Here is a 5592-nt window from a genome sequence, read left to right on the forward strand (position 1 = left end):
GACAAATACCATATGACCTCACTTACAATGAACAAAATAAACCAATGAGCAAAACAGAACCAGAAACATGGAAACATGGAACAGACTGACAGCAGCCAGAGGGTCAGGGGAGGGGGATAATGGTGGAGAGAAGGGGAAGGGACTAGTCAAAGAACATGTGTGAGTGACCCATGGACATGGATAATGAACAGTATGGGGATTGACTGAGAATGGGAGGTGGGCTGGGTGGAGGAAGGCAAAGGGGGAAAAATTTGGACAACTGTAACAGAATAGCAATAAAAAAATGAACCTGGAGAAGAAAAAAAATGGTTGGTTGCTCTTTGCAAGAAAATGTCTACTTAGGGAGTTAGAATTAAAAAAGTACGAATATTTCGATTATCAATTCTTAAATATTTTCAAATCTAAATATCTAGAATATTGATATCTCTTGTGATTGTGTATAACATTTTATAAATGTCACAATTAGAATACAATCCTAAATTATATTATAATCAAGATATCATTTTATTTTGGTGGGCAAGTATAAGAAATTTTTATGGCTGTGCAATATAGATCATTGCTTTGATATGAAATCACCAGTCCTAAAAGATTTAATAAAATCATTTGGTCACTTTTAAAGACTGATTTGCTAGTGTCCCAGTTGTGCAGCTATAAACAAAGTTATTTAATATTCTGGATAATATCTTCCTTTTATTTTCACTTAAATATTACCTACAAATTCCTAATATGTATAAAAGCAGCAAAATGATGAAATGAAATTTATGGGTGACTTTTTGAAGTCATGATCTCTTACATTGATATGTATATTTTGGAATATCTGTATTAGTTATTTATTACTGCATAACAAATTACTCTGAAACAGAACAACTCAAAACAACAAACACATCTCAATTCCTGTGAGTAAAGAATCCAGGTGCAGCCACTGTGCCTTAGGGGCTCAGTGCCAGGCAGGGCTGCCATCTTATCTGAAAGCTTGACTGAGGTTCTACACTTAAGTTCACTCACACAGTTGTGGACAGCATTCAATTTCATACAAGTTATTGGCATGAAGGCCTCAGTCCCTTGCAGGCTGTTGGAAGGAATCTCTTGATTTATGGGTCTGTGTCTAGAGTAACTCACAACATGGCATCTGACTGCCATCAGAGCATCGAGCAAGTGAGTGTGCGCATGATGTAAGCCACAGACATTTTGAAACCTAATTCTGAAAGCAACATCCCACGTTCACGGCATCTGTTTGTTAGAAGTGAGTCACTAGGTCAGCCTATGCTGAAGGGAAGGGAATTTCACAAGGACGTGAATACAAGGAGGCAGGAATAAATGTGACCACGTTACAGGCTGCTTACTACCACATTCCTCTCAGGAAGTTCTACACATACGTATTTTAATTTAGAATTCATTTGTAATTAAGAATACTGTAGGCCAGCCTCACTAAGTGTGCCATTTTCAATTTTTAGAGTCAATTGACTATCATCTTGCTGCTTATAGGTACCTGTGCTTATATTCGATCTTTGGCACCCAGCCTCCTGGACAGAAATAAAACTAGATTGCTGGGTATATTTTGGAAGTGCGCCAGCACTGGGGACCGGAGGAGCCCTTATGTTGTCCTAGGATGTATAGTGACGGCCTCCAGCATCCTCTTCATAGAGTAGTTTGGAGAAATATCTGAATTTAGTTGCCATCTGATTTTAATATAAAAAAGGAGCTTATCTGCAGAAATAATATTTAATTTTATCTCTGAACATTGAATGAGATAAATTTCCAGCTGCTGTTCTTTATTTTGTTATTGGGCCAATGTTCTATATAATAACGATATAACCATTTAATACTCAAAGAGTTTGTAACAATCAGTCTCAGTACTGTCACCACAGCATTATGTTATGCGAATGCTGTTTTGTTGTGTCCAATACCAGTTTTTAGTGAGGCATCTCCAAGGCATATAGTTGGAAGAAAAAGGTAAATTATTCAAGTTCCTTTCACTGTGACTTGGAGGTGATATATCTTTATAGAATGAGACCATATATTGGACTAACTTTTGGCGGGGGGGGGAGGTTCATTTTGTGTTGATAAGGATTGCTTTCATATTTAATAATACTTGCTTTCTCTCTGGCCACACCATTTTGAGCATTAACAAGAATATCTGTAATCTTAACAAACTTTGTAGTTTACTACAGGTTTTGAAACGACTTAAAACAAGCCTGTGTAGTTCTAAGGAGGAAGATGAATGCAATGTGAGTTAAGAGTGGTTTTAGGAAAATGTTCATATTTAACATAAAAAAGTTTAGAATAGCTGATTAGTGTAGTAGCCTCTGCAACATCTCTGGTTAAGCATAAATTTAACCAATGAACTATCATTCTCTAAATAAAACTACATTCTTAGAATGAAAAGAGCAAAAAAGAACAATTTAAAAATGATAATCCTAAAAAAAAGAGAGAATATTGTTGCATCTTTTGAAAATATTAGTGATACTTAAAGATGTAATAGATGAAGACTGGGGAACAATATGCTAAAACTGTTATTATATCACTTTCTGTCTCTGCCCCACTGTCCCTGGAGCATTTCTTTTGTCCAGGATGGCTCAACACCCACTAAAGCAGCCATTGGAAAGGGGAAATAGAGTGGGGGTTGGGAGGTCGCAGGGTAGATGGGCACAACCCAGAAGTTGTAACTTCCGTTTCAGCTCATAGCCCATTTGCCAGAACATAGTCACATGGCCACACTCAGCTACAAAAGAAGCTAGGAAATTTAGTTTTTGATTGGGTACTCATGGGCTCAACTAAAAATTATTATTGAAGAAAGAAGGCATATATATTTGGGGAAAGCTAGAGACCTCTTCCCGAAGTTTTCGGCAGCATTAAAGTCAACTATCACATGGCCACTCACTAATGTATTTTACTCAGAGGTAAGTAGAATCATGTCCTCCTTTAGAGTCTAACACTCTTAATTTAGACCAAATTCTCGTTGACTTCGTTACAGGGCTTCCCAAACCACTGCAGATTAGGAGGAAGTGTAGTGAGAAACAGGCATCTTGACAGCTGCAAAAATTGAGAGCAGAATGTCCGGTAACAAATATGGACACATAGAAGGCCGAGGCAAAAACTAAGCAGGTGGTTCAGAGGAGTTTAATATAAGGGCAACCAGTCCTGTGAACTTTAATAGCTCCGAGGCATTGCTCATTTAACAACATTACCACATAGTAAAATACTTAGATTTAGTAACAACAATCCAGAGTCTTCCTTTATGGTTAAAAGAGAAAACATTTTGGCACTCTGAAAGAGGTAAGCTTTATCAATTATCTGGAAAATTCATTTCAGTAGAACAGCCTAAAAAATGGTCATGTCAACATATGACCTGTAAATAGTTACCGCCACATTATTTGTATAGAAAAACTCTTCCTGAGTTCCATTTCTGGTATCTAGCATTACATACTGTCTCAGAGTGGATGGCTTTAGTAATTTCTTTGTTTTTTTAAAAAGTGTCTGTATTAGCCAATCCCTAAATATTTCAAATGGTAAACGCAGAGCAATTACTCCCCATCCACTCCATCCCGTAAAGAGTACCGGAGTATTGTAAGGATAGGATTGCCACAAGGATTCTCTAGTTCTCAAGTTTTTAAGCCAACTGATGTCATAGCTAGTGTTGCCATTCTGATTCATTAGCCTTGAATGTTCTTTCCCATTTCTCAGTCTGGCAAATTCTTACTCACTTAAGACTCAGGTCCATTACAAAATAAATTGTATTACACATGAAAAGCATGATCCATAAAAGGAAGAACTGACAAATCAGATCATCAAAGTTAAATTTGTTCTTTGAAAGATTACGTTGAAAAGATGAAAAGACAACCTACAGACCTGGCAACGATATTTGCAAACCATACATTGACAAAAGGTTAACATTCTAGAACAGCAATTTTCAACCAGTGTGCTGCAAAAATTTTTTAAACATACAACATCTGACTATTTAGCCAGGGGTACTGACCTCTTACCCTTTATCGTCAAATTTTTTAAAATGACAACAATAGCTGTTTGGTGTGACTGAATCAAAATTATACCATTTTTTTTGTCAGATCAGCAAAAAATATATTTTCTGGTATGCTGCAGAATTTTAGTAATTAGTTTATGTGTGACATGAAATGGAAAAGGTTGAAAATTGATGATCTAGAATATATAAAAACTCTCAACAACTAAACAATGAAAAATCCAATTAAAAATGGACAAAAGACATGAATAGACATTTCACCAAAGAAGATATACATATGGCAAAAAGCTGCTCAACGTCATTAGATTAGGGAAATGCAAATTAAAGGCACAATGAGATATACCCATACCTCTCAGAATGGCTAAATAAAAAAATGGTGATGCCACTAAATGCTGACAAGGATGCTGAGAAACTGGGTCGCAGATACATTCATTGCTGGTAGGAATGTAAAATGTTGCAGACACTTTGCAAAACAGCTTGGCAGATTCTTTAAAAACTAAACATGGTACCACCACACAATCCAGCAATTGTGAATGTGAACATTTATCCCAGAAAAACAAACACAAAAAACCAAACTGGAGTTGTTTCCAGTTTGGGGCTATTATGAATAAAGGTGCACAAAAACCTATATACAAATGTTTATAGCATCTTTATTCATAATAGCCCCAAACTGGAAACAACTTAGATCCTTCAATGAGTGAATGGTAAAACTAACTATGGTACATTCAGCACTAGTCAGCAACAAAAAGGAACTGAATAAGTAGTACATGCCATAACCTGGGTGAATTATGCTGAGTGAAAAAAAACCAATCCCAAAAGGCTGCGAACAATATGATTCCAAATATATAACATTCTTGAAGTGACAAAATTATAGAAATTGAGAAGAGATTAGGGGTTAAGGAAGGGGGAGGGGACAGGGAAGGAAGTGGATATGATTGTAAAAAGGCAACACAAGGGATCTGTGTGGTGACCGAAAAGTCCTGTATCTTGACTATATCAGTGTCAATAACTTGTGCTATACAGTAGTTTTGTAAAATGTAATTCTTGGAGGAAACTGAGTAAATGGTACATGATATTACTCAGTACTGTTTTTGACATCTGCATATAAAAATACAGTTGTCTGAAAATGCAAAGTTTAAAAAATTGTGAACTCCTTCGAACTCCATTATACTGTGAACCTCCTGAGGGAAGGGATACCTCTATTTCACCTGCGGCTAGTACAGGGCCCGACTCACAGAAGATGCTTTAAAAATGTTTTGTGAATTGCCATAAGGGAGATGCTACACATTTGAATGTAACCCCATTAGGCACCCGTAACTGACAATATATCCCAAAATGAAGGGTATTTTTCTGCTGATTAATTCATTTAAAAACTATCTATTGAGCAACTACTTTATTGTACGCATTCTTCTAAGTGCTGAAAATAAGACAGTGAACAAAATCAGAGGGAGAAATTTCCCTGCTTTTTATGGCACTTACAGTTTAGCACAGAAGACAACAAACCTAATGCATAAAGTATACAATTAATATTAGGAGGTAAGTTCTATGGAAAACATTTTAAAGCAGTATTTAGGGGGTGAGGATATGGAAAAGGCTGCAGGAGTGAGTGGGTTGTA

The 5592-nt window shown here is 36.4% G+C and overlaps 1 pseudogene; it reads left to right on the plus strand.

The window, feature by feature from the left end:
* Positions 1 to 1122: 1122 nt before the first annotated feature.
* Positions 1123 to 1649, plus strand: LOC129081370 (protein kish-A-like; annotated as a pseudogene).
* The last annotated feature ends 3943 nt before the right edge of the window (positions 1650 to 5592 follow it).

Source organism: Pteronotus mesoamericanus, unplaced genomic scaffold (genome assembly GCF_021234165.1).
Source record: "Pteronotus mesoamericanus isolate MK-2021 breed Mesoamerican mustached bat unplaced genomic scaffold, CSHL_Meso_final contig_98, whole genome shotgun sequence".
Classification (NCBI taxonomy): Eukaryota; Metazoa; Chordata; class Mammalia; order Chiroptera; family Mormoopidae; genus Pteronotus; species Pteronotus mesoamericanus.